We start from the raw sequence: 27,153 nt of genomic DNA, 5'->3' as shown, positions 1-27,153 counted from the left end.
ATGGAAAAGGGACCAGCTTCTTCCGGGAGGCTGCTGAGAACCACCTAGGACGGGTAGAAGGAAAGTTTGGGTAAACAGCTGTGCAATATGGGAAGGTGGCCTTGCAAAGGAATGAGGTCCCCGTCACTGGAGACTTCGAGGAGGGAATCTTAGCATGGGAAGGCCTCCTGCCAGCCTCCCACCCAAAGCCGAGGACTCTTCCTCAGTTTCCCTCTGGGACGGCCTCAGGTCTCTGCCTGGGGCACCGGGGAAGCTTCCAGCTTCGGCTGCCAAGACACGGGCCCAGAAGGCTTGGCTCTTGTCTACCAACACTCTCCAGAGGAGAAGAGAAGTCAAAACCTCCTGCCTTGGAGTGTCCCAGAGCACAGGCCTGGCAGAACCTTCCAGAAAGTTGCTCCTGCCTCACCTACCTGTTCTCTGGTGCTTCCCAGGGGCAGGGGCAGGGGCAGGCAGAACTGAAGAACAAAGAGGAAGCAATGTCTCCTGGCAAGCGGTAAGCAAAGGTGAGTAAGTAAACATTTCTGCCTGAGCGCAGAAGCACCGGCAATTACCCAGCAGGAGGCCAGCGAGAGAGCGGTGCAGGCCGGGTTGTTTGCTCATTAAGACAAGAAAATCATTTATGTTCTGGGACTCGAGTGTCAACAGACCCAGGGAAACGTCGTTGCCTCAGCTGTCGCCCTGGGCCCGGCCAAGGGGGCAGCTGGGGTCCTGGGCACAGCTGGCGAGGCAGAGAGCGGGTGTGCAGGACACATGTCCCATCAGAGTTGTCCTCCCGGATCCTCCCATCTTGTCTTTCTCCCTAGTTCACCCATTTCTCCCTTGCCTTTTTCCTTTCCTTTCTAGATCCAACAAGCAAAGGAAGAGAGAGCACTTCTGTGGGCCGGGCACGCTCACCAATGGCATCATACTTACAGTGACCACTCACCCCAGGTTACCAGGGACTGAGGGGGTGCCCCGATGCAGGACTTTCAGTGACAAAACCGGGCCAGTCCCAGGCAAACCAGGACAGTTGGCCACCGTACTGCACTTGAGCCTCGCAGCCCGTGGGGGGCACCATTCTCCCCGTTTCACAGATGAGGGGGAAGGTGATGGGGGGGTGGGCGAGAAGCTTCCCTGAGGCTCCTGCAGCAGCCAACCCTCCACCCAGCTGTTCTCTCAATTCTTTCTGCTTTCTCCAAAACCCGCTTCGCATCTGCTCCAGACCTGGGCAAGGAGGTCTCGGCACAAGGAGGGCATCACAGACCAGCAGAAGGACCCTCGGAGAGCCCTCGTCAAAGGCCCTCAGAGATCATCTGACCAACCCCCACCCCTGTACAAGGTGAGGAGACTGAGGCCAGAAGGGACAGACTCACCTTGACAATAACCCCCTGCCCAAGCCCACGCCCCCCACTCCTCCATACGGACAGAGAGGGGCTCCCAGGAGGAGAAAGAAGTGAGCCGGCTCAGCTTCTGGGGAACAGTCTCAGTTCCCCAGCTCTGCTGCCCTTTGGCCCCGAGAGCCCCCACTGGCAGCACGCTCAGGACAGCCTTTGGGGAGCCCTTCGACTGAGCCCCACTCTTTCCTTGTCTTTGGAGGTGCTGCCTTCACTTGGGGAGTGAAGAGGAAAGAACAGGGCAGATGCCTGAGGTTTGGGGAGAGGATAAAGAGGACTCAGCATTTCCCTTTGCCACCACCAAAGCTGTCCCCCTGTTCCCACACCTGTCCCTCCCCTGCAACCTGGAGGAAGGCAGGGAAGCCCCCAGAGGCTGGGCTTTAAGACGGAGGGAACAATTCTGCTTAAAGAAGGAAGAGAAGATGTGACCAAGTGTGCAGCCAAAAACGCACCGTGCCCTTTAAGGCCGCACGCGGAGGCTATATTTAGGGCTGAGGACATTCAGCAGGACCTCGGGCAGCCTTCACTGGGAGCCATCGCTAATCACTGCATTGAGTTTACAGGTGCCCCTGGGCACACTTAACCCAGGGCAATGAATAGTTATTGTGCGGCCTCCCGCTCAGGGCCTGTGGGCACACTTAAGCGAGCTCGCGGATCGCTGCAAGCGGGCAGGGCTCGGGTACACCCTTGGGCACCCTGTGCCTTCAGCAGGGAGAGGCAAGAGTATTAAATATCTATGTGCCCTGTGCCCACAGCTGCATTTAGCCAAGGGCAAGGCCGGTGAAACGGCTTTAATTAAAACTTAATGCAAGTTCAAGGTGCAGACACGGAAGCAGCGGCTGCAGAAGTCACCAGGAATGAATCAGTCAATTCGATGAGGTTCTCAGGTGGGGGAAGGAGGGAACGGGGAGGGGGCTGGAGCAGCCGAGACCTGTCTTCTGCCCTGTGCATGTTGCCCACCTCTCTGCCTCTGTGTTCCAGGATGTGGGGCCACCGCAGGCTCCCACACTTCGTTTGGTGAAGAATGCTGGACTTCCAGGCTTCAAAGGCAGGTCATCGGAGACAAAGCAGGAGCCTGGGCTGGAGCAGGTCCTGCTTTTCTAAGCAACTCGCCCCAGTGTCAGGTAATACTGACAACACCGTCCCCCTGGCGGCAGCTTCCAGAATTACAGGCCCAGTGCAGAGGGAGAAGCTACCAGCTGGAATGTCAAAGTACCTGGTGTCAGTGCTTGGGGATGCTGGGGTAGGTCCCTGTGATTCTTAGGAGGGCCAACACCAGGCTTGGTGTGGCCACTTGTGCCACTGCAAAGGCAAGTGGGCGGAGAAAGCCGTGCCCACTCGGCCCCTGCCCCTTAAGAAGCAAAGCCATATCCGAGGGGTCGGCCGATCTGCCCAAGGTGGCAGTGAGCCGGGCTCAGAGCTGGAAGAGCACAGGTCTTCTGAGCCATGGTGGGGGGACTCTTTCTGCCTCAGCTCTCTCATCTTAAAATTCAGACCAGATGAGAACACAGCTATAAGCTCTTCCGGGGGCAACGGTCCACATCTCATTCAAATCTGTTTTCTTAGCACCAGCACAGCACCTGGCATATAGTAGGTGCTTAATAAATGCTTGTTGAATGAATGGTGATTATCATAAGTTTGCTCCAAACTCCTCCTTTCACTCTTCCTTTTCTGTTCTCTCCCTTCCCCTCCCTCCTGTTTCCTCCTCGGTCCCATCTTCCTCGTCCTCTCTGGCAGGGGTCACACACTGGCACCCCCCAGGCCAAACAGCATTTTCTTTGAGCCACACAATGCTTACAAAATTAAAGTCAACTTTTTAAAATTTCACGTACAATTGTGGATTTCCAGTATCTCTTGAAAAGTTGGAGGATCTGGCCACGTGGGGCTGTGGTGGAGCGGAGGCTGCCCCTCTGCGGGGGCCTGGGCTGGAGGCTGTGCTGGCTCCAACTCGCCGTGGCTCCTGCCACTCTGCCCGGTTCGCAGCCTGGTTCTGCCACTTAGCAGCTGAGGGCCCTCGGGCAGACCCCCTAGTCTCTCTCTGCTTAGTTCTCTCATCTGTAGGATGGGGATGACCATGGCACCCACTGCACAGGACCGCTATGACCATGAAATGAGTTAATACTCGTAAAGCAGTTACAACAGTGCCTGCACAGAGCGAGTGACGTACAAGTATTTGCTAAATAAATGAAGACATGAGTACAATTCTTTACTGCCTCCTCAGTCTGGCACACTCGTTTCTGCTGCAGGTTTGGCCCCCGTAGGTATTTGTATTTGTAACCCCACCCACCCATCCAAATTTTCTTTAGCTCACAGAGGCTCCCACAGGACTAGAGAGAAACCTGCCTTCAAGGAGCCCACAAGGCAGCGGAGGAGCTCTCTTTGGAAGAAACCTCCATTTCCTGATCTTTAAAATGGAGACATCACACCTGCTTGTATCTGAGGTCCTTTTAGGGCTAGAAGTCTATAATCCTTTGACATTACCCCGTCAAGGAGGAGCATTAAACTAGCAACTTTTTCCATCCAGATAGAAAGAACGCAGCTTTTGTGATAACCCCAGTCCTTCCCACTGTCCCACATGCCAGCTGCAAGGGGAAGTCGAGAACATTAGTTCAGAGCCTTTCATACTCCCAGCTCTACCTCTTCCCTCCTCCCAATTTGCTCAGACAAAAAAGCGCAGTGGAACCGGGCACCCAGCCAATGCCCACGAATGTCTGTGGGAGAATCACACTATGTTATACCTCCACTGCCACCTCTCTGCCCAGCCACGTCTTGAGGCTCAGAAGCCATGGTCTCTGGAGAGAAGCCCAGCCTGAGATGTCCCCCTGCACCCCCCAGGCACCTGAATGAACACAGGCCCAAAGTGGATGCTCTCTTGGCCCAGCCTGGATGTTATCACTGGACACTTCATTATACAGCGGTCACTCTGCTCCAACCTTTTCACCCCTCTTTGATATATTCTGATTTCCAACCTGTAATTTGCTTTTGGAAGTAGGGTAAAATTCATGTGTGCAAATGAAAGGGGAAAACAGAGTTAATAGGCTGCAATTATAGGTCAGTGACTATTCACAGCAAATATGATTAACGTCAACCGACTGGAAGCCGGGCAGGTCTCTGGAAAGAGGGCTGGGAAGTGAGATGGAGGTCACAGGGACTCTGAACCCGGGTCTGGCTTCCAGGCTCCTGCAGGTCAGCCCCACCAGGAAGGCCCTCAGCGCTGGGGGACGTTTGTGGATTTCAGGAAGGTCAAACCTGGTTGTCAGAACAAGAGCTCGTGCCTGAACGTCCCTTGACAGGTGACAAACATTTCCTCACACCTGCCCCCTTCGACCCTCACAAATGCCTCACAAGGTGGGCTTTTATGCCCATTTTACAGACGAGGCTGTTGAGGCTCAGAGAAGGGAAATGACGAAGCCGAAGTGTTGATGGGGTGGGGATGGGGGGCGTCAAAGAGGATGGTGATTGCGGAAAGAAAGAGAAAGAGAAGGAACAGGATGGTTCCTGAAATTTCTTCCCCTAATATGGACCACAACCCCCTCGGGAGAAACCCCGGGCTTGGTCAAGGACAGCAGGACAAAGAAATGAAGGACAGAGGAAATGCAAGTGAGGAAAACATGAGGGGTCTGTGGGGCAGTTCGCCCCCTCTCAGGGGCCAGGCAGTGGAATGAAGGTAGCAGAAGTGCCCAGGAGCTGCAACCCTCTGGCCCCAGGCCATCAGCCGCGGCCTAAATCCGGGTGGCTCCTTGTCCTCCTGGCCCCCAAAGAAGCGTCAGCTCCCCCTTGACTGGTATAAGCCCACCTCTCGAACCCCAGATCCAAAACCCGCTTCTCTGAGCCTTCCCTCGGCGAGGTCCTGTGTGGGGCCTGAAGCTCATGCAATTTGGGAGAGGCCCTCTCTAAGAAAAAGAATACACGAATATCTTACTTTACAAATTGTGCAGAGTCACATGGTCTTGTGAGCACGTAAAGGGCCAGCGCCCTGAAGCTTATGCTCCATCAGCTCTGAGGTCAATCAGCCTCTGCGAATCCAGCAGCACCAATTATTGCCTTCAGGAAGCACTTACAAAGCACCTACTGTGTGCCAGGCCCTAAGGCAAACACTGCGTGCCCCACTCTGCCACCCCCACCAAAGACACTCCAGATTTGGTAGGAGACAGCTGTGTGAGCAGATCCCTTATTAATCAGGGTCGCGGGTGCAATGATAGAAGCAGGTACAAGGCACAGAGGAGGAGATCAACAATCAGGAAGGCTGCCTGGAGCAGGCAGCATCTGAGCTGGGTTAACATACCCAGTGGTCTTTTGAGATCCATGCCTGTAAACCCCGAGAGGGCAGAGCCTGGGCCTCACCCCTCTCCTCTGACTCTCTCAGCTCCGCTTCTACAGAGGAATAACGTGCAGTGTCCCCTTTCTTGACACCTGCACTGAGGTTAGCTCCTTTGGTCTCCCAGAACGGAAGAGGCACAAGGTGCATCAGGTGTCCGTACAGGACATATTTCCATACTCGATTTTCGAGTATCAGGCTGGAAAAATAGTCACCATTGGGATCAGGATGCGGGAAGCTGCCCATTTGGCAAAGGATCCAGGTGGGTGGGGTTCCTCCAGGCCCCTAGAAAGAGAAAAGGACAGAAACGAGGGTGGAGCCTGCGGAGGACAGAAATCTCAGGCACCAAGGTAGCAACGGGAGGGCTGCTCTGCCTGCAGCAGGTAAAGAGCAGTGATGGGAAAGGCCTGGGAAGGTGCACCACGGCAAATCCCACTGGCTCTGCCTTCCGAAGATATCTGGAATCCTGCCCCTTCTCCCCACTCTGGTCCCTGGCCTGGGTTTCTGCAGCTGCCTCCTCTCTTGTCCCTTGGCTTCCTCCCTCACCCCTCATCGTCTGCAATCCACGCAGCAGCCAGCAGGATCCTGTTCAAAAGTAGGTCAGATCACGTCCCTCCTCTGCTCAAACCTCCTCACTTCTCTCCAAGGAAAAGTCCTGGAAGGCCTCACATCATTTTGCCCCTCACCTCCCTGACCTCCTCTCCTACTTCCTCACCTCCCTCCCTCTGCTCCAGCCACACCGGCCTCCCTATGACTTCTCAGGCATGCCACGCACACACCTGCCTCAGTGCCTTTGCACTGGCTGTGCCCTCTGCCCGGAACTCCCTTCTCTTAGATTCCTACAGGGTTCCCTCCCCACCTCCTTCAAGTCTTTGCAGGGGTTCACCTTCTCAATGACCCCTCCCTCTATTGCCTTTATTCTTCCTCTGCTTCTTCTTTCTGTAGCACTTACTCCCTTTTCACCTGCTATCTGATTCCCTATTTATTGTAGTTATGGCTTGTCTTCCCCCACACAATGTCAATTCCCTGGGGCCAGACTATTTCCCCATTTTGTTCATCACAGCATCTGGAGTGCCTTGAGAAGTGACAGGCGTATAGAGGGGCTCTCAGTAAATATTTGTTGAATGAGTCCGGGTCAAGAGATTATGGGTAGTTTTTATCTTCTTTGGATGTTCTCTAGTTTCCATAATTCCCTTGTACTGTGTTTGTCATGATTTTTTCAAAAAATCATTTTTCAAAGCTCGCAGTTTAGGGGCTGGCCTGGTGGCATAGCGGTTAAGTGCGCATGTTCTGCTTCAGCGGCCCAAGGTTCATCGCTTCGGATCCCGGGTGTGGACGTGGCACTGCTGGGCAAGCCATGCTGTGGTAGGCGTCCCACATATAAAGCAGAAGAAGACGGCACGGATGTTAGCTCAGGGCCAGTCTTCCTCGGCAAAAAGAGGAGGATTGGCAGCAGATGTTAGCTCAGGACTGATCTTCCTCAAAAAAAAATTTTTTTAATTAAAAAAAATTTTAAAAGCTCACAGTTTCGTTTTCAAATTCTTCACTCCATTGTGTATTTGATGGGAGATGAATCTGCTATTTCAGAAACAAGCCCTGGAAGCCTTTCTGGGGGGATTCTCTGGTGACACGCTTCCCTTTTAAAAGCACGCGGCTCCTGCCTATATCTTTAGTGAGAGATCAGGCCGTGCCTCTGGCGGATGGAGGCTCTGAAAGGTGCGAGCTCGCTGGGGAAATAAAGTGTTGGAGCCTGGATGTGCAAATTGACCCGGGTCGTTTTAGTTTTGCATTCACGTCTGCACTTTGTAAATATTTGCCTGGCTCCCCGCGGCTCGCACCTGCTTGCTGTCCCCTCAGGTTTATGGAGAGCGGCAGGCACCGTCATTTCTCCATCCCCACCTGGCGCTGCGAGCGAACGCCGCTGCCAGGGAAGAAAACTCTCCCGCGAAAGCCACAGGTGTCTGACAGCGCCTAAAACTAATGGCCTGTGGCTGGCCGCTGTGACTAATTCTCTGATTATTGACTTTATGATTTTACGCTTAAAACTTCTTTATAATAACACACAGAAATGTTTAATGGGCTCTATCCAGAGCCATAAAAATTACTTATTGAACAAGCGTTTTAAAACTATTAATCTATTGTTTTCCATTAATAATGGCTCTCCAAAGAACAGGCGACAGCTTAATGTATCCACAGCATTTCTCCTCGAAAAGTGGCCTTTTTAATACATAAATGCCGCTCCCAAGGCATCGCAGGCTGGCTGGTCGGCCGGCCGCGGCTAACCCGCCCAGGGCAGATTCAGGTTCCACCAGTCCCAGAAGGTGCTTTAAGGATTTCCAGAATGAACAGGGGCCCTGGGAGGTCTTCAGAGTCCCTGAGAGACATCTGAGAGCCCCGCTCCTCAATTTCTCTCTTTCTGTGCAAAGGAGAAGAGGAATTCTAAGGGCTTGTTCTGCAAGGTCCACGACGGAGAGCACAGAGAGAAGCCGGCAATGTGCACATCTCTCTACTCTTCTTCCTTCCAGAAGGTTCCCAGTAATCACCTGGAGGTACCCGCCCCTTCCCACTTTTTCTGCCGGCAAGCCCACGGCTCAAAGTTTTCTGGGCTACCACGCCCCCGTTTTTTGCTATCTTAGGCACACAATCCCCCCAGGCACGGCTCGGTTCCCACTTCAGGTGGTGAGGCTCGCCCCTTTCACCCCCATCCATTTACTTTCCTGGGTGATGCAGATTTGGGAGCATCTTGGCGCCACATGGGCACTTATTCTGGGGTCTCAGGCTGTCTGCTCATTTGAACAAATATTTATTGAGCATCTACTGAGCACCAGGCAGTGTTCTTGGTTCTGGAGATATAGCAATAAACCAGAAACCCGGGGACTTTGCCCTCATGGAGCTACCTGCTGTGGGGGGAGCACAGGTGACAAGCAGGTGAACAATCGTAGCTCATTTTAACTAGTGAAGAGTACTGAGAAGCCAACAGGAAGAGACTGTGATGGGGTGGGCGAGGACTGCTTTAGACGGAGCATCCGGAAGGCTTCTGGAGGAGGTAGTCTTTGCGCAGAGATTTGAGTGACAGGAAGGAACCAGCCATGAGAAATGGGGGAGGAGCATTGTAGGCAGGGGAAAGGCAGTGCAAAGGCCCTGGGGGTGAGGTGTACATACAGGCATCACTATAGGCGATGGCCCAACCCAGCCAACGACTGTTCCTTACCTGGCAAGTGCAGGATTCTGCTCAGTCAATGCCTCAAACCCTCCACGTGGCTCCTGGGGATCCACAGAGCCACGCAGTCTGAGAAGCACTTGACCTCACCTGTCGAACAAGAAGATGCTTCTGAGAAGGAAGGAAGGACTTCAATGGAACGGTTAGGAAGGGGCACATAGGAGTCATATTGTCACAACCAAGAGGGACCCTTTACTCCACGCAGAGGTCACAGTTCACAGAAGGTCAGAGGATAAATGTCTTAGGGTGGGGCTTCTCAAACTTGAGTGTGCCTACAAATCACCTGGGGGTCTTTTTAAATTACAGATTCAGATTCAGTAGGTCCAAGGGGGGACTTGAGATTCAGCAATTCTAACAGGCTCCCAGGTGATGCCGATGCAGCTGGTCCAGGGATTTGAATCCCACCTCGGTTTTATATGTGTGTGTGTGTGTGTGTGTGTGTGTGTGTACCACTTGCTTAGTTTCAATTTCTTCCTGTGAATTGATTGTATGATGACAATGGTGGTGACTACGGTGATGATGATGATGGAGATGATGATGATGATGATGGTAATGATGGCGACGATGGTGATGACAGGACTTCATAGGGTGGATGTGAGACTTGAATGAGTTAATGCCGACAGTGGTCTTTACAGGGTGCTCATCACAGAGAGTGGTGCCTAAAGATGACAGGTCTTATGACAATTACTATCACCCAGAGCTGCAAGGACTTGTCCATTGTCACAGAGCAACAGGATCAGGTGACTAAACATCCCAACCATCATTTTCCAGCTCATCACATAGTCAAACAAATTAGAGTGTCAGAGAAATCGAATAAACGTTAGGACGCCCACAACCGTGAATCAATACCAAAGCCCATGTCATGTTTCTCTGCTGCTGCTCGAGGCACATCTGACCCCTGGCCGGCCTCAGGGTCATCACTGTGGACAAGCTTCCTACCGTGTGGGAGAGTTGGTGGAGAAAATGGGGGCTCTAGGCTGAATCTACACAGCACAGACATGTGATAGCCGTGTGCAGTTTAAAAGATGTGAAAACGCCCAGGTAGGAACTTGCACATAAGTCACGTGACTCATAAAAGTGGATGAGGGGCAAACCAGGACATCTTTGGAGCTTTGCAGCTCAGCTGAGGACCCCCAGTGGAGGGCACAGCCTCTGCACAGGCCAGAGGTGAGAGGCAGCATGCAGTGTCCTGGTGACAACCCACCCCTACTTCTGCTCATGCCACCCCTAATCCACTCTCCACATGGCATCAAGAAGGATCTTAAAGTGTAAATGAGATCATGTCAGTTCCTTCTCAGAGGGTTTCAACAGCTGCCCTCTGTCCTTGGAATAAAATCCGAACACTTCCACAGCCCACAAGACCCTGCCCACCTCTCTATCCTCTTCCATCACCACACTCTGGCCAAGCTGGTCTTTTCTCCACCTCAGGGCCTCTGCACATGCTGTTCCCTCTGCCTGTAACACAGTTCCCCATTCTTCACATGGCTCCTCTTCATCCAGCAGGTCTCAGCTTCAATGTCACCACCTCTGGGAGACCCTCTGACCACCCCGGCCTTGTGTTTGTTTCCTTCCTGGCTCACATCACTGTTGGAAATTACATTATCCACTGCTTCACAAGATTTCTGTATAATTCTCCCACTTGAGTGAAGACAAGTGCGGATAAGCTTGTTTTCCACTCAAGTGAAAATGAGCTTGAGCAGGACAAGGGCCGTGTCTGCCTGTTCACACTCTGCTCCCAGGGCCTTTCCATTGTCAGGGCCCAGCACGTAGTAGGTGTTCACTGACTACTTCTCCAGCAAATGGCCATGGCTGCAGCCTAGCGTGCCCAGGAGAGGCAGTAATGGAAGTAATGACCCGGTGATTTGTGTTTCCCTTCCCCCCTCAGCACATTAATTATGAACTCCATGAAAAGGCATAAATTGTGTCTAACATTCCCCACGGCACCCCCACACCTTGCCCCGTGCCTGACATCCCAAAGCCCTGATAAATACGTGTTAAACACATGCTTTCATTGCGAGTACACTGGAGTTTTCTGCACTCACACAGGAATGACAATGTCAAGTTTGGCCACAGCAAGAAGAATCATGTTGGATGTGACATAGTTCCCCAAACACAGCCCTGCCCAGGCAGCCCTAATGGCCTAGAGTTGATAAAGATCTTAAATTAAATATACTTGACCTTGAGAGAATTATGTTAAGTGAAATAAGCCAGCGAGAGAAAGATAATCTGTGTATGACTCCACTCATATGAGGAATTTAAAACTATGGACCAAGAACAGTTTAGTGGATACCAGGGGAAAGGTGGGGTGGGGGCTGGGCACAAAGGGTGAAGTGGTGCACCTACAACATGGCTGACAAACATTAATGTACAATTGAAATTTCACAAGATTGTAACCTATCAATAACTCAATAAAAAAAATTGAAAAAAAAAAATATACTCTAGACCTGGCTTATCTGACAACTGGAGAAATGGGAAGATGGAAAAATCTTATCTCCTGGGTTAACTTCTCTTTCAACAGTGAAACGAAAGCTGCCGGGAAGATCACAAGAAGCACGGGGCCCCAGAGTTGGACGGTCAGGGTTCAGATCCCAGATGGAGATTTGCGACCTGGGGCAAGTCATCTAACCTCTCCAAGACTCCATTTTCTCTTCTGCAAAATGGGCACATGTGCCCATAGAAAGGTTTGGCCCTTTGCCACCAGCTCCTGGGAGGTAAATTCTAAGTGTGTGGACTGTTCTGCCTGAGAAGTGTCTTTGTCTACCTGGGGGCCTTGAGCCACACAGCACAGTCTATGCTCAGGATGTGATTTATGGTGGGGGGGCCTTGGACACTATCAGCTCAACCTCTGGAGGGGCTGGAGACCAAGGCTAGCCACGCAGGTGGTCAGCCATGCCTGTGTGACCGAGCCCAAGTAAAAATCTGGATGCCAAGGCTCAGGTGAGCTTCCCTGGTTGGCAGTCCTCTGTATGTCATCACACATCGTTGCTGGGAGGGGTCAGCACTGTCCGCACAACTCCGCTGGGAAAGGACGACCGGAAGCTTGCCCCTGGACCTCTTCTGGATGCTGCCTGCGCACCTCTTCCCCTGGCTGATCTTAATCCACATCCTTTCACTGTAATGAACCATAACCATGAGTATAATGGCTTTTCTAGGTTCTATGAGTCCTCCTGGTGAATTATTGCACCTAAGGGGGGCCTTGGGGAGCCCTGACCTTGAAGTTGGTGTCAGAAGTGAGAGTGGTCGTGGGACTCCTGAGCCTCACAGCACAGTGACAGCACCTCCCGCACTGGGGATCAAGAAGGTGAAATGAGGCAAGGCACGTAAACCCCTCAGCACAGGGCCTGGCCTGGAACAAGTGTTCAGCAGTATGTGCTCTCCTCTGGGGTCTGCTGTTTGGGGTGGTGGCTAACTGCAGGGACTCAAGCCCGCCTGCCTGGGCTGACATCCGGCTCCACCACTCGTGGCTGCTGGACCTTAGACTGGCCATCCCCTCCCTTGGAGCCTGGTTTTCTCATCTGCAAGTCGCACTCTTGTAAGGAGGAGGTAATGGACACAAATCCCCGAAGGCAGGCCTGGCACAGGACACACACTCCGAGTGCCAGTTTTCATTATTGAAGCAAGTGCTGCACTCTGAGTCGGAGGATCCCAGGCCCAGCCCTCCTGCTGGCACCAGCCGGCCACGTGGCCTCCAGCACTTGGCCTCCCAGAACCCATTTCACTGTCGGGAGGCTGAGAGACCGAAACCCAGTCTTCTGCAGAAGGCTTTCTCACTTCCGAAGTTACCCAATATCTCCAGGTTGCTTATCAATCTGCTCAGTGAGGAAACACCCAAAGCCTGATGCAAGCCACAAAAGCATGATTTATTGACCTGTCAAAAATGTCAAGTGCAGCGCTTGGCCTGTCCTTGTTTGACCTGAAGGGGAGAATCCATGGGAACACCACAGGTTGAACACAAAGAGACGATGGCCCTGCAGGAGAGGAGGAGCAGGGAAGAGGGTTGGAACACAGCTGTGTGCAGACAACAGCGCTGCTGCTGATCTCCCTGCTCTCGTTCAGTCCATCACATTCATTTGAGCGCCTACCCTATGCACTGACCAAGACAGGGAAAGACCCACCAAAAAACAGGTAAAGAAATAAACAGACAATCTCAGATGATGATCTGGCTCTGAAGAAAACAGAGCAATGACATACAAAGAGTTTGGGTTGGGGAACGTCAGTGTTAAAAGATAATTTTCAAAAAAGGAAACATTAGCACTCTCGTACAGGTAAAAAAAAAAATGAACCTGTGTTAAAGATTTTATTTAACTCATTATTAATGAGGGAACCAGGCAGATGTTACAACCAGTTCAAAGGAGAAATCAAAGAAGAGCTACGTTTATAGATGAGGAATGTTGAAATGAATTTGCAAACAGACACGAAACTGGCTTCTGCCGCAGAGGGGGATGGAAGTCAATTGAACCACCCCTGACGCAATTTATTTGCACATCGTCCAAAGACAAGAATCATTTGCATTTGTCATGGGTTCTCTACAACTCACAACATTATGAAATAGCTCAGAGGCAACGAAAGACGAACACAGGGAGCGGGAAGGGGGTGCTGTAAACAAGGCAGTTTTCCACTGAAGACGCGCTCTCATCTTTTTTTGCTCATTCCAAATTTCCTCACATCAGATAAAACATCGCTGAGAAGTGACATTTGAGCCAAGAGGGTACCAAGGAGTTCGTGCAAAGCTCTGGGGAGGGGCATCCCCAGCAGAGGGCACAGTAGGCGCAAAGATCCTACAGTAGAGAATGAGCGTGGTGTGTCTAAGGAACACAAAGAAGGTCAGCGCGGCTGGGGCCAGGGACAAGAGGGCGAGTGGCGGGCACAAGATGAGAAGAGCAGGCGGGCGCCAGAAAAAACAGCGCAGGCTGGGATTTTGCCTTAAGCGTGAAGGGAAGCCCTGAAGAACTGGGAGCGAGGAAGGGACAGCATCTCACTCGGGTTTTAAAAGAATCTTTCTGGCTGCCAAGACTGGAGCTATTTAAAAATGACTGTAGGCAAGAATCTAAACTTAGAAAGAAATTTTCCTCAGCAGAGTTTAAGAAACAATCCTGGAGCCAGAAGCTGGAAAGAAGGAACGGACAGTAACAGGGCTCCTGCCTCCTGGTGGGAATGAGATGGGTTCAACCACTTTGGGAACCTGATAGAACCTACTAAAACCAAACATTCCTACCCTGTGACCTCCAGCAATTCCACTCCAACAGATGCCTGAGCATGTGGGCACCAGAAGACGTGGACAAGATCGTTCACCTCAGCACTGTTACTTCCTAAACCTGGAAACCACTCAAATGCCCATCAATAGTAGAACGGATTCAGTGGTTTACTCATCCAGTGGACTCCTGTACTGCAATCAAAAGGAAGGAACTACTGATACGTGCTGATACACGGACGAATCGCAGACACAATTTGCTGAGTGAAAGAAGCCAGAGTTAGAAGAGTATGTACTTGGGGCTGGCCCAGTGGCACAGTGGTTAAGTGCGCACGTTCTGCTTCGGCAGCCCCGTGTTCGCCAGTTCGGATCCGGGGTGCAGACATGGCACCGCTTGGCACACCAAGCTATGGTAGGCATCCCACATATAAAGTGGAGGAAGATGGGCACGGATGTTAGCTCAGGGCCAGTCTTCCTCAACAAAAAGAGGAGGATTGGAGGCAGATGTTAGCTCGGGGCTAATCTTCCTCCAAAAGAAAAACGAAGAAGAAGAAGAGTATATATTCTCTAATGACATTTACAGGAAGTTCAAAACAGACAAAACCAGCCCTAGGGTTTGGAAATCCAGATAGGGTTTACCTTCCCAGAGAAAGAAAAGCGCAAGGAATGATTGAGAAGAAGCCCAGGAAGGGCTTCCAAGGAGCTGATGCTGTCAGCCTCGTCCCCGGTGGCAGTCACAGGAGTGTGCACTTCGGAACAGTGATTGAGCCACACACCAGAGCTGAAGGGAACAACTGTGAAGTGCTTTGAAACGGATCCCCAAATTACTAGGTTCCTTCAACAGAAAACTGGGTGTCGTCCACCACACGCATCAGGACTATTTTCTTCTATGCACATTTTCATCAGCTTTGAGCTATTTTACAGCTCTGTGAGTTGTTGAATACTGATAATACTGCAAAGGATGCTTGTCCAGAAAAACACACACTGCGTCCAGTGGAGTTGTAGTTAGTTACTGACCTACGGAGACTGACCAATTTTGTATCCATTAAGCCAATCCATTCCAGCATTCCTGACGGCCTATAGTGTGTCCGCTCCTGGATTCTGCTTCAAACCCATTGTAATGTCATACTGGTTCCCTCATTAGTTAGTGAGTTCAATAAAATCTATGACGTGTTCATTTTATATTTGTATAAAAGTCATGATTATACCCTTTTAAAAAAATTCTCCTGGGGCTGGCCCTGTGGCCAAGTAGTTAAATTTGTGAGTTCCACTTCGGTGGCCCAGGGTTTTGCTGGCTCAGATTCTGGGCATGGACATGGCACCGCTCATCAGGCCACGCTGAGGAGGCGTCCCACATGCCACAGCTAGAAGGACCCACAATTAGAATATACAGCTATGTACGGGGGGGCTTTGGGGAGAAGAAGGAAAAATTAAAAATAAATTTTAAAAAGATTCTCCTTTGGGGCTGGCCCCGTGGCCGAGTGGTTAAGTTCGCGCGCTCCGCTGCAGGCGGCCCAGTGTTTCATTGGTTCGAATCCTGGGTGCGGACATGGCACTGCTCATCAGACCACGCTGAGGCAGCGTCCCACATGCCACAACTAGAAGAACTCACAACGAAGAATACACAACTATGTACCGGGGGGCTTTGGGGAGAAAAAGGAAAAAATAAAATCTTTAAAAAAAAAAAAAAAAAAGATTCTCCTTTAACAAGATCTATATGTTTTTCTGTATTTATGGTAGGCTCCAATAAAAAAAAAAAAGGTTAAATAAAAAAGTTAACTTTAAAAGGACGGGACAGGGCACTGTGGTTCCATCTAAGACTGCTATCATCAGCCTTCAAGTCTTGGATGGGACAGGGCCAGGCCAGCTGCCAAGGCCGACAGTCTCCCCAGTGCAGTTTGGCAAAGAACGACAGGACCATCTCCTCGGCCTGGAATCTGAGCCCAGCCTGCAGCCTTGCAGCCAGAGGGACAGCCGGCTGTCCGCTGCTAACTTCATTCACTGAATTCAAAAGCAAGAGCCTCGCCCCGCTCCTAGGAGGCAGGCCGGTCCCTGCTCCTCCCTGCTCGCTGGATGCTGAACCTGCTGCGGCCTCCCGCCGGTTCCCAGCAGGGGGGAGCGCTATTATTATTTGATTAATTCACAAAACAAAGACCTGGCTTGGGCAATTGGGCTTGAAGTAAGGTTCTCCAAGGGCGAGTAAATCTGAAACTAGAGCAGAGAAATAAACCAGGGAAGGAGAAGTGGTTGTCTCTGACATTTAGCTCCATCCTCGCCAGGGAATTCTTGCCTCTGCCGTTATATTAAGAAAAGCTGCGCAAAATCGACCTTGCAAGAGGCCAGGGGCAGCGGGTGGATGGCAGACGACCACCCCTCTTCGGTACCTGCTCCAGTACTCCTCCTGGAGCTTCTGACCCCAGTGATGACTGACAAACTATTAGGAGAAAGATGTGGGCTTAGGTTTTGCCCCCTCACCTCTGCACCCCAGCTGAGGTGGTCCCTGAACTTAGCCGTCTCAGCCTAGGGGTGGAATGACACTCCATCCCCAGAGATGACCCCCATCTCCGAGAGAAGTGGGTGGTACCCAAGGACTGGGTTGGTGGGAGACAGCGCCCAGGCCTCCTCCTCCCCCGCCCTCCCCTACTCAGCTTCTCCATCACCTTCATTGTCTTCCGAATTACAAACCTCAGCAAACGCGAAACAAAAGCCCTGCAGTGAACGGCCAAGCCCCCCCGGGGGAAGTGGCCACAGCCAGCTATTGTTAACATTCAAGCAGGCCCTTGGAGGCCTCACTTCCCACTCCCATGAGCTCTCAAAGTATTTCTTAAAAGTGGATCTCAGCTGAGGAAGGGAGGCAGCAATTCTGTTGCTAAGGAAAATGAGATTTTCTCTGTCTCCTCACAATTCAGTAGCTTGTGACCAGGATCCCTGTCATCGGGAAACCTGAAATCAAGCATCTCTTGGTCAACTTGAACCCTAATTTGTTTTAAGGACCCCTCTAAAAAAAACAGTGAGTGTTCCGTTTTCTCCCAACATTCTGGGAATCCTTTGCAAGACGGAATGGCTCAAATTCCGGGAGCCTGAGGAAGGTGGGAACGACTATGGCTGGACATCATCTGAGAGGCCAGCCACTCCCAGACCACTCCCACACCTGGTCCGGCCTCACATTGGGGCCCCTCTTCCCACTTAGATGTGAGGTTTCAGGATTCTGAGAGAAAATACTTGGTTTCTGCTCCAAGGGGTATGGGAGTGCTTAGTGCTCCATTGGCTTCTCCCAATTCCCACAATAACCAGGTAAAACCTTTGTGAACGGCCTGGATAAGGCATACTTACCAGACGACTGCCGAGGATCTCCCCTCTCCCCCATCCTCAGGCTCATCAGCTCTCTCCTGCCCTGGATGAATTTATCCAGAAGCAGTTCCAAGCGCATACGTGAAAGGTCAGCCTCCTCCCTCCCCTCCAGAGCAGGTCTCAAGGGTCACTCAGGTGCCAAGGAGCACAGGTGGGAGTCCACATCTCGCAACTCCTCCCTGCCCCCGTTCTTTGGCGAGATTAACTGTGTTAGCCCTGGGAGCCCCAAGTAAAGATGGTGACCAGAAGAATGACAATAGAGGGGCCAGCCCTGTGGCCTAGTAGTTAAATTCATTCTCCCATTTGGGAGCCCAGGTTTGGTTCCCAGGTCGTACACCACTCGTCAGTCATGCTGTGGTGGCGACCCACATACAAAATAGAGGAAGATTGGCACAGCTGTTAGCTCAAAGTGAATCTTCCTCAGCAAAAGAAGAAGAAGAAAGATGACAGTAGACTGATTCTACTGAAAGCCAAAGGCTGAAGCTCAGCTTGCAGGAGAGAACTGCGTAGGGAGAAAAAAAGAGTTTTTTCCTCGACCCTTTTAGGGTCCCAGGCTGGATCTGCAAATTAAACTAAAAAAGATAGAGTAACAGGAGAAAAGCATTGACACTTATTTAATATAAATTTTACAGGACACAGGAGCCTTCACAAGGAAATAAAGACCCAGAGAAATGGTTAAACCTGAGTGTTTTATGCTAGGCTGGATGAAGAGTGGACAGTCGTGGAGAAATTTGACAGAGCAAAGAGCATGGGGTAAGTGCAGCAGTGGGGGACACTCAGCAAGGCCTGTTCCTTCAGATTCCCCTCAGTGTCCCTGCATCTTAGAGAAAAGGATGCTCCTCTCCTCCAGGTATAGGGAGGGTACCTCTCACATGAGAGTCCTTCCTGCTTCTGCCATTTCTCAGACTCCTTCAGCTTAAAATATTCAACATTCCACGGTGCCATATTTTGGGGTAGCGTGTCCTGAACGCCTGTCTCCAGGCCAAATGAAGGAAAGAAGCTGAGAAGCCAAGTTTAACTGAGAAACAGTCATGCTCTCTCGACCTGACTTCCCAGAAACCTACTCAGGGGGCCCCCTTCTGGCAGAGTTCAAAGGGAGCTGGGAGCCGCCACCCCAGCTGGCTGAGGTTTGGAGAGTTTCTGAGCGAATGAACGGAGACTTTCTGAATGGACCAGCTGAGGCGGGAGAAATCATGGACAGAGGAGGGAAATGAATCGACTTGGAGTTTTTAAAGGATCGCTGTGGCTGCTAGGTTGAGATGGCCTGGAAGGGGGTGAGGGAAGAAGCCAAGAGACCAGCCGAGAGCCTCATGCCACCATCACGCAGCAGACAAGTGTCCCCCGCACACGCCCGGCCCTTGCCTCCCAGTTGTTCCTTTTCACGGAGTCTGCACTTGGCTCCCCCACCTACCTGCTTCCGACCCTCTCTGCCAGGCCCAGCTCAGTGATCATTCTCCAGGCTCTCCAGGACTGACACTGCATGCCTGGATCTTGTGGTTAGATATCCTTCAAGCATTTGATGTTTCAGTGCCACAAAGCAAGGCTGCAAACAAGAGTGGAAAGAAGCAGCAGACTGAAGCTGGGAGACACATCCTGGCCCCAGTTCGGCTGCTAACCAGCTCGGGCAAATCGCCTCACTTGCCTGTGTTTGTTTGCCTTTCCACACCGCTGTTATGGGCGGAGTTGTGACCCCCCCCCACCCTGCCCCCCAAAATTCACATGTGGAAGTCCTAACTCCCAGGACCTCAGAATGTGACCTTATTTGGAGATAGGATCTTCACGGAGGTAATTAAGTTCAAATGGGGTCATTCGGGCCCTAACCTAATCTGACTAGTGTCCTTATAAGAGGAAGTTAGCACACAGACACACACAGAGGGAAGACCCCGTGAAGACACAGGGAGAAGACAGCCAGCCACAGCCAAGGAGAGAGGCCTCAGAAGGAACCAGCCCTGCTGACACCTTGATCTCAGATGTCCAGCCTCCAGAACTGTAGGAAAATAAATTTCTGTTGTTTAAGCCCCTAGTCTGTGGTGCTTTGTTATGGCGGCCCCAGCAAACTAATCCCCCTGCAAAACGAGCACTTAGGACCCACGGCTCCTAATACCCCTTGCAAGTAAAAAATATGCATCTTCATTCTAACTGTTCCATTTTATCTCTATGTGTGCCTTCTTTCCCCCCAAAATTTTGCCATCATTGAAAGTCAAGGAACTTCAAAATCCCAGCAGGGTGCTGGGCACATGGTAGCTCCTCATAAACACTTACTGAATGAATAAAAGAACAAGAGGGCAAAGGAGAAGGGAAGACCCTTAATTCTGTGAAATATAGTGTTCACTGTGCACCTGCTATGTGCTGGGCCCTGTTCTAAGTGCTGGGCTTACAGTCGTGAATGGGAGCTGTCCTCACTGCCTTCATGGAGGTGACATCCTAGTATGGGGGGAGGAGAACAAACCTTAGCACATAAATAAGGAAATTCTGTAATACTGCTAGTCAGTCAACCCCAACTCCTTATTGAACAGCTACTTTGTGCCAGGAGCTGCCCCAGAGGTAAACAAGGCCATCCCCCTGTTTCAGCTGCAGCCCCAAGCAGCCCCTCTGTTAGTTTTCTAGGGCTGCCATGACAAAGTACACACACTTGGTGACTTAAAACACCAGAGACTGGGGCCGGCCCGGTGGTGCAGTGGTTCAGTATGCACGTTCCGCTTCTTGGCGGCCCAGGGTGCATCAGTTCAGATCCCGGGTGCAGACATGGCACCACGTGGCAAAAGCCATGCTGTGGCAGGCGTCCCACATATAAAGTAGAGGAAGGTGGGCACGGATGTTAGCTCAGGGTCAGTCTTCCTCAGCAAAAAGAAGAGGATTGGCAGTAGTTAGCTCAGGGCTAATCTTCCTCAAAAAAAAAAAAAAAAAACCCCACAAAGACTGATTCTCACGGTTCTGGAGGCCAAATCACGGTGTCAGAAAGGCCACGCTCTTTCTGCAGGCCCTAGGGGCGGGCCCTCCCTTCCTCCTAGGTTCTGGCGGGTGCCAGCAATCCTCCGCATTCCTTGGCTTGTAGATGCATCACTCCAATCTGCCTCCATCTGGCTGTTCTCCCTTGTGTCTCTAGTCCAAACTTCCCTCTTCTTACAAGGATACTAGTCATCAGATTAGAATCCACCCTAATCCAGTAAGACTTCATTTTACCTTGATCACAGCTGCCAAGACCCTATTTCCAAATAAAGTCACGTTCACAAGTGCCAGGGGTTTGAACAGGCCTTTTGGAGGGACACAAGTCAACCTACAACAGCTACTGTCTTGCCTTGCCCACTCAGAGCGAGCAAGACTGCAGCAGAATTTAAAGGTCAGGACTATCCCTCTCCACCCCATTCTTGGAATCTGATTAATTCTGTTAATCATTTTTGGATCTTTTTTTTTTAACTGAGCTGTAAGACAATTATCCCAGATACATCAAAATTTTGGAGTCTTAGGATAACATCCTTTTTTTTTAACTGGATCTCTTCTCCTCAGCACTTCATTATGACAATTTTCAAACATGCAGAAAAGTCAGAAGTGTACAGTGAGCATTCACATAACCACCACCCGGATTCGACTCAGATCGTTGATCTATTGCTCCATCCATTTTGGATTGTCTCTCTTTTTGACTCATCCCTCTGTTGATCAACATTTCCTTTAATCCCATGTTGCTCTGGATTTAAGAGCCACCTGAGAAGACGTGGGGTTGGAATTCGGGATCCAGTGCATTGCGTGGAGGCTGGTTGTCATCAGGGTCTGTGCACACACAGATGGGAGGCCCTCGTGACACCCAACAGAAGCACCCAAGAGCAGAACACACAGCTGATTAAACCTCCACGGGGACTCTCGAGGGTGCCGGAGGGGCCTGGAGGCCCTGGCCCTCTTTAGAAGGCCTCACGCAGGAATGCCAAGGCCTGGGCAAACGTCCTCAGAACACAGCTCATTCAACTCACTCGACTCAGAGAACCTTCGAGGACCACCCCCAAGCTCGCTCTTAAACCTTAAAATGAGACGACGAAACAGGAATTAAAAAGAAGGTTTTCTTCCCTGTTTTGACAACCAAAACCCCATTCCTCCTGCACACACATAGCCCGTGCAGAGCTGTCCATCACCCTATACACATATGCCCTTCACACACACCCGCACACACACACACACACACACACACACACACACACAGAGTAGGGGCTCCTGTCTTGGATACTTTTAGAGAAAGCAGTTTCGTTGGGATCTTTTCAGTTGGGCTCAAATTTCATTTCTCCATTTAGGAAAATCACATTTTCAAAATTGCTTTTGCTCAATAGATTGGAAGCCCTGGGAACTGGCCAAATCACAGCCCCCTCACAGTTTCACCACGATTTTATTTAACACCCTCCCTCTCTTGCAAATGAGAAATTGTGAAATCCTTTTTAAACTGAGGGCTCTTATACCTACTAAGCCGGTTTTTCAAAAGCAGAAACCACTGACCCACTCATCGGTTCCCTTTGATAGTTAGAGGTCAAAGATTAATAAAATATATTAACTTCAATTGCCAAGCTTCCAAGGCATTTAAAACGGGCCTATCTCAGTGAGATCTGGCACCATCATTACCACTTTATAGATGAGGAGACCGACCTTTGACTACACGATTACCAGGCTTGGTGAAAAGCTACCTGATTAGTCAGTTGCCAAAGACACACAGCACCCTGGGAACCAGGGAATGAATGGTCAGTGAGTTGTGACACAGAAACACGGCTTTCTTCTTTGCTCTACTAGAAGTGATGTAATCCATTCTAGGGACGAGTTCCCTCTCTTTCTGGAACAGAATGCAAGTCTTTGACCATCCATCCCTCCAAGAGGGGAGCCAGTTTGTCTGTTGCTAAGAACCATCGTTTACATTGAACCCTTCCAGAGGCAGCCACGGTTCTAGAATATAGAGCATCCAACTTGGGGTTCTTACCCAGGGTCCACCTCAAGGTTACATGTATAGGATTCAGGATTTCTTGAACTTGGATGGGAAAAAAAATTTACATCTTTATTTTCACTAACTTCTAACTGAAATTTAGCATTTGCTTCTGTCATGAATGTCGGCAACAAGCCACAGCCCCAATAGAAATCCCAGATATTTTCATATCACATGACAGTTGTTACAGAAATCTCCTGAGATCTTTCACGTGTATCACTACTTGTGAATTAATTAATTGACCTGCTGCCATTTAATTCCCAATAAAGCAGCGCTTATGGTACTACCTCAGACATTTGCTTAATATTTTCGTTACTGAGTTTTGATATAATTTTTTTCTGTAAATCACCTTTTATATTATTTTTACTTGTGGTAAAGTACACGTAACATAAAATTTACTATTTTAACTATTTTTAAGTGTCCAGTTCAACGGTATTATGTACATTCACATTGTTGTGCAACCATCACCACCATCCATCTCTGGAACCCTTTCTGTCATACAAAATGAAACTCTGTCCACATTGAACACTCACTCCACATTGCCCTCCCTCCAGCCCTGGCAACCTCCATTCTACTTTCTGTCTCTATGAATTTGACTAGGGACCTTTCATGAGTGGCGTCATACAGCATTTGTCCTTTTGAGACTGGCTTATTTCACTTAGCATAATGTCCTCAAGGTTCATCCATGTTGAGCATAAGTCAGAATTTCCTTCTTTTTTAAGGCTGAATAATAGTCCATTGTATGTGTACACCACATTTTGTTTATTCATTCATCTGTCAGTGGATACTTGAGTTGGATATAATTAGTATTTGTAATCCCATGTGCTTTATTATATGCATTTAAAAGTGTTGTTTTGAGAACGGGTCCATAGGCTTCACCAACCATCAGAGGGATCCATGTGTCATACACAAAAGATGAAGAAGCCCTGTGAGACATACATTAGTAAATGGGCTCAGAGAAGTTAAGACACTTGCCCAAGGTCACCCAGCTGGGATTCAAGACCAGTTCAGTCAGACTCCAGAGGCCATGTGTACAGTATGACTTCCCTTTCACTGCGAATGACTTAGACTCTGGTTTCAACAGGCATTTGGGGTCTTTCCAGATCGGCCCTCCACTGTCACGGTGAAGGAAATACAGATGTCTCATGTCACAGCACCGAAGCCCAGGGCATGGGTCAAGGTTTGCAGGAGGAAGGTCCAGCCCTCTCTCCACTCCCATTTCTTGGGCAGTGCCCATTGTGTCTGGGTCTTCACTCTGCCTCTCAGATCCCCTGGTGAGGACTTCAAGACCACCGTGAGACCAAAGGGGACCCCTGAATGCCTTCTAATGAGCTGAACCCCTAGATCTGGGACAGTGGGGAGTGTGCACCCTGTTCCACCCCCAAGTCTGTGAGCACACAACTAGAATACCCTCATTCTCACCTAGCAGCTACAAGAGAGCAATGATTCCAGAACCCTGCATGAAGTCACATTGACAATCACGTGCTTTACTCCCAACATAAACTTTTGCGCTCTGCAATTGCTCTAGTCTAGCAAAACTTCCCTCAGAAAAAGCTAAGTACTGAGACTATTCACGCCAGCACCATGGGAGACCCTCTGGAAAATGCTAAAGCTCCCTGCCATCATCACATAGTGACTCTCTTTCCCTTTCTCGTGAGCACTGACGGGGTTAATGATAGTGGCTAATATTGATGGCAACTTCTATGTGCCAAGCTCTTTAGTTCCCCAGGAATCCTACGCGGCAGGGGCTATTATGCCCATTTTACAGAGGAGGAAGCAGAGGCTGAGAGGGGTTAGTAATTTGCAAGAAGTCACGTGGCTGGTGAGTGGCTTGATCTTTGACCCCAGCTGGTCTGCACAAAGCACATCATGCCAAGATCTGCCTCCTTTCTCGCAAGCCTCAAATTGCAACAAGGGAGGAAGACACGTAAATGTCTGTGAATTTCTTTGTTAAAATTTTTTTCACCTTGTTTAGAAGATACGCTAGTTTGATTTCAAGAAGCAAATTAACAGTTAAGAGCCCATATTTTAGAAATATTCAAATTCACTAGATATCAGAGAAATGCAAATTGAAACGACATTATGAGCGAGCATTTTACACTCATCAGAAGGGCAAAAATTAGGAAGGTGGAAATGAGAGAGGTGGAGTGTTGGCAAAACTGTGCAGGGAGGCAGGAGAGCACGGAACTAAGAGCCGAGCTGCCACAACCAGTCCGGGGGGAGCTCACACCCCACCCAGGCATTTCTGAGCTGGTTTTCTTATCTGGAAAATGGAGACGATGCTATCTACTTCATAGAACTGTTGTGAGGATTCCAACAGCTATTGACACCAAGTGCTGGGAAGGGAGCATGTGCCAAGTAAGGCTCCAGGAACACAGCACCGGTGACTTCAGGCTCCCAGAGAGCATGACTTTCTCTGTTCGTTTGCTGTATCCCCAGCACCTAGAATAACTGAGCACTTAGTAAGTGAGGTGCTCAATTAATATTTGTTGACTAAATGAATGCATTTACAGATGGTATGGCGAGAAGGGGACATCTCACTATACTTTTTTAAATTTTTTTGAGGAAGATTAGCCCTGAGCTAACATCTGCTGCCAATCCTCCTCTTTTTGCTGAGGAAGACTGGCCCTGAGCTAACATCTGTGCCCATCTTCCTCCACTTTATATGTGGGACGCCTACCACAGCATGGCTTGCGAAGCGGTGTGACATGCCTGCACCCGGGATCCGAACCGGCGAACCCCGGGCCACCAAAGCAGAACGTGCACACTTAACCACTGCGCCACTGGGTTGGCCCCTCGGCATACCTGGTGAAAAGTCAAATGGTGAAAATTTGAAAAATCCTGGAAATTGTAACAACACAGAAGGAAGGAAAATTAAGTGTGTGTCCACTCCATGAGTCAGCTGTCTATCTCAGAGACGTTCTTCCCCTGGTTCACGATGGATAAGCCAGGGGACAAACCAGGGACATTTACAGGGAACGAACCAGTCAGTGTGGGAGAGTCACACAGCAGCACATTCTGCAGCAGTGAGAGGCAATCATCCAGAGCTGGGCTTGGCAAAGTTTTTCATAAAAGGCCAGAGAGTAAATGTTTTAGGCTTTTCAGACCATAGTATCTCTGTTGTAGCCTTAGATGATATGCAAATGAGTGGGAGCGGCTATTCCACCAAAACTGCTTATGGACACTGAAATTTGAATTTCAAATAATTTTTCAGTGTCACAAAATATTGTTCTTCTTTTGATTTTTTTTTTTTCCCCAACCATTTAAAAATCTTAGCTTGCAAGCTGTACAGAAACTGCCGTGGCCCAACTTCGGCCCTCAGGCCATAGTTTGCTGAGTGCTATTCTCGATGTGTATCTACAATATGGATGAATTCTAAAAACACAACCAAGAAAGTCAGAGGTTCCCTTCTCACCATACCATCCGTAAATCCATTCATTTACTCAACTAAAGGAGGCCCAAAAAGAAAAGAAAGAAAAAGTGGGGGCTCCGGAGCCAGGCAGACAGCCTAGGTTGGAAATTCTGCCGGCGCCCTCACTACTGCTGCTCTCGGCAGCGCGTTCAGGCTGCTATAACAGAACATCATGGACCGGATGGCTCACGAACAGCAGACACTGGTTGCTCACGGTTCTGGAGACCAGGAAGATCAAGACACTGGAGGTCCAGTGGAGCCCGCTTCTTGATTCACAGACAGCTGTCTTCTCATTGTGTCCTCACGTGGCAGAACGGGGCAAGGGAGCTCTGTGGGGTCTGTTTTATAAGAGCACTAATACCATTCATGAGGGCTCCAGCCTCAGGACCTAATCACCTCCCAAAACCCCACCTCCTAACACCATCACTTTGGGGGTTAGGTTTCAACATACGAATTTGGGGGGACACACGCACTCAGTCTACAGCAGGCAATTTTAACCAGTGGCAGGTTCTTTGTAAAATGAGACTAAATATAGTACCCATTTCATAGGGCTATTGTGAGGATTAAATGAATCCACACATGTAAAGTGCTTGGAACAGTGTCTGGCACTTAGTAAGTGGTCAATAAATGCTATAATGTTGTGGTTGTTTTCTATGAAGAATAGAGAGCAACTTGTCCCCAGGGTTCCCAATAAAGTGGTTGACTAGAGGTGATTAGCAGGTCGGGCTCTGGAGCCAAGAACCCCAGGTTTGCCACATGATGGCTGTGTGACCTTGGCCAAGTTACATGGCCTGTCTGTGACTGTTTCCTCAGCTGGGAATATGCTAATAATAGTAGTAGTTGCCTCATAGGATTGAGAAAAGAATTAAATTACACAAAAGAGAGTCTAGCGTATGAGTGCTCAAATAAATTAGTATGTCATCACTCTGGACCCACAATTTCTGCCCCAGGGGAAGTAATAAAAGGAGTCAGAACAGCAATTCCCTGTGAAATACTCCCAAAGGTCTAAGAAGTTGGGCTGCGGACTTTGAGAAAAGATTCTGTTGAGGAAACCTCTAACATGAAAGACAAGACCAAAACAAACAGAAAATAATTACTCTGATGAAAAAGACAAATGTTATGTGCAAGGAAACCATCCTTAATATCCTCAGAGAGTTACATAAAAATGTAACCTCTGTCAAAACAAGAACAGTTGGTTATAATCAACAAGAAAACAGAAAATAAGAAAGATCTTTTGCAGGGGCTGGCCCAGTGGCATAGTGGTTAAGTTCTCGTGTTCCACTTTGGTGGCCCACGGTTCACAGGTTTGGATCCTGGGCACGGACCTAGCACGG

The 27,153-nt window shown here is 49.8% G+C and overlaps 2 long non-coding RNA genes across 2 annotated transcripts; one reads left to right on the top strand and one right to left on the bottom strand.

Moving 5' to 3' along the window:
- The first annotated feature begins 1,881 nt into the window (after positions 1-1,881).
- LOC139081993 (uncharacterized) lies at positions 1,882-7,214 on the top strand. The gene is made up of 2 exons (XR_011537582.1): positions 1,882-2,260; positions 2,355-7,214. It is a non-coding gene; the product is annotated as an uncharacterized lncRNA (long non-coding RNA).
- Positions 5,718-22,325, bottom strand: LOC139081992 (uncharacterized). Its single transcript, XR_011537581.1, has 4 exons — positions 22,118-22,325; positions 18,865-18,996; positions 8,903-9,001; positions 5,718-5,976 (listed from the first exon to the last, which is right to left on the bottom strand). It is a non-coding gene; the product is annotated as an uncharacterized lncRNA (long non-coding RNA).
- Between the last annotated feature and the right edge of the window lie 4,828 nt (positions 22,326-27,153).

The sequence above is a fragment of the Equus przewalskii genome, chromosome 2 (assembly GCF_037783145.1).
Source record: "Equus przewalskii isolate Varuska chromosome 2, EquPr2, whole genome shotgun sequence".
Lineage (NCBI taxonomy): Eukaryota > Metazoa > Chordata > Mammalia > Perissodactyla > Equidae > Equus > Equus przewalskii.
Note: the sequence above shows the minus strand (reverse complement) of the source record. Positions and strands in the feature narration are given on the sequence as shown.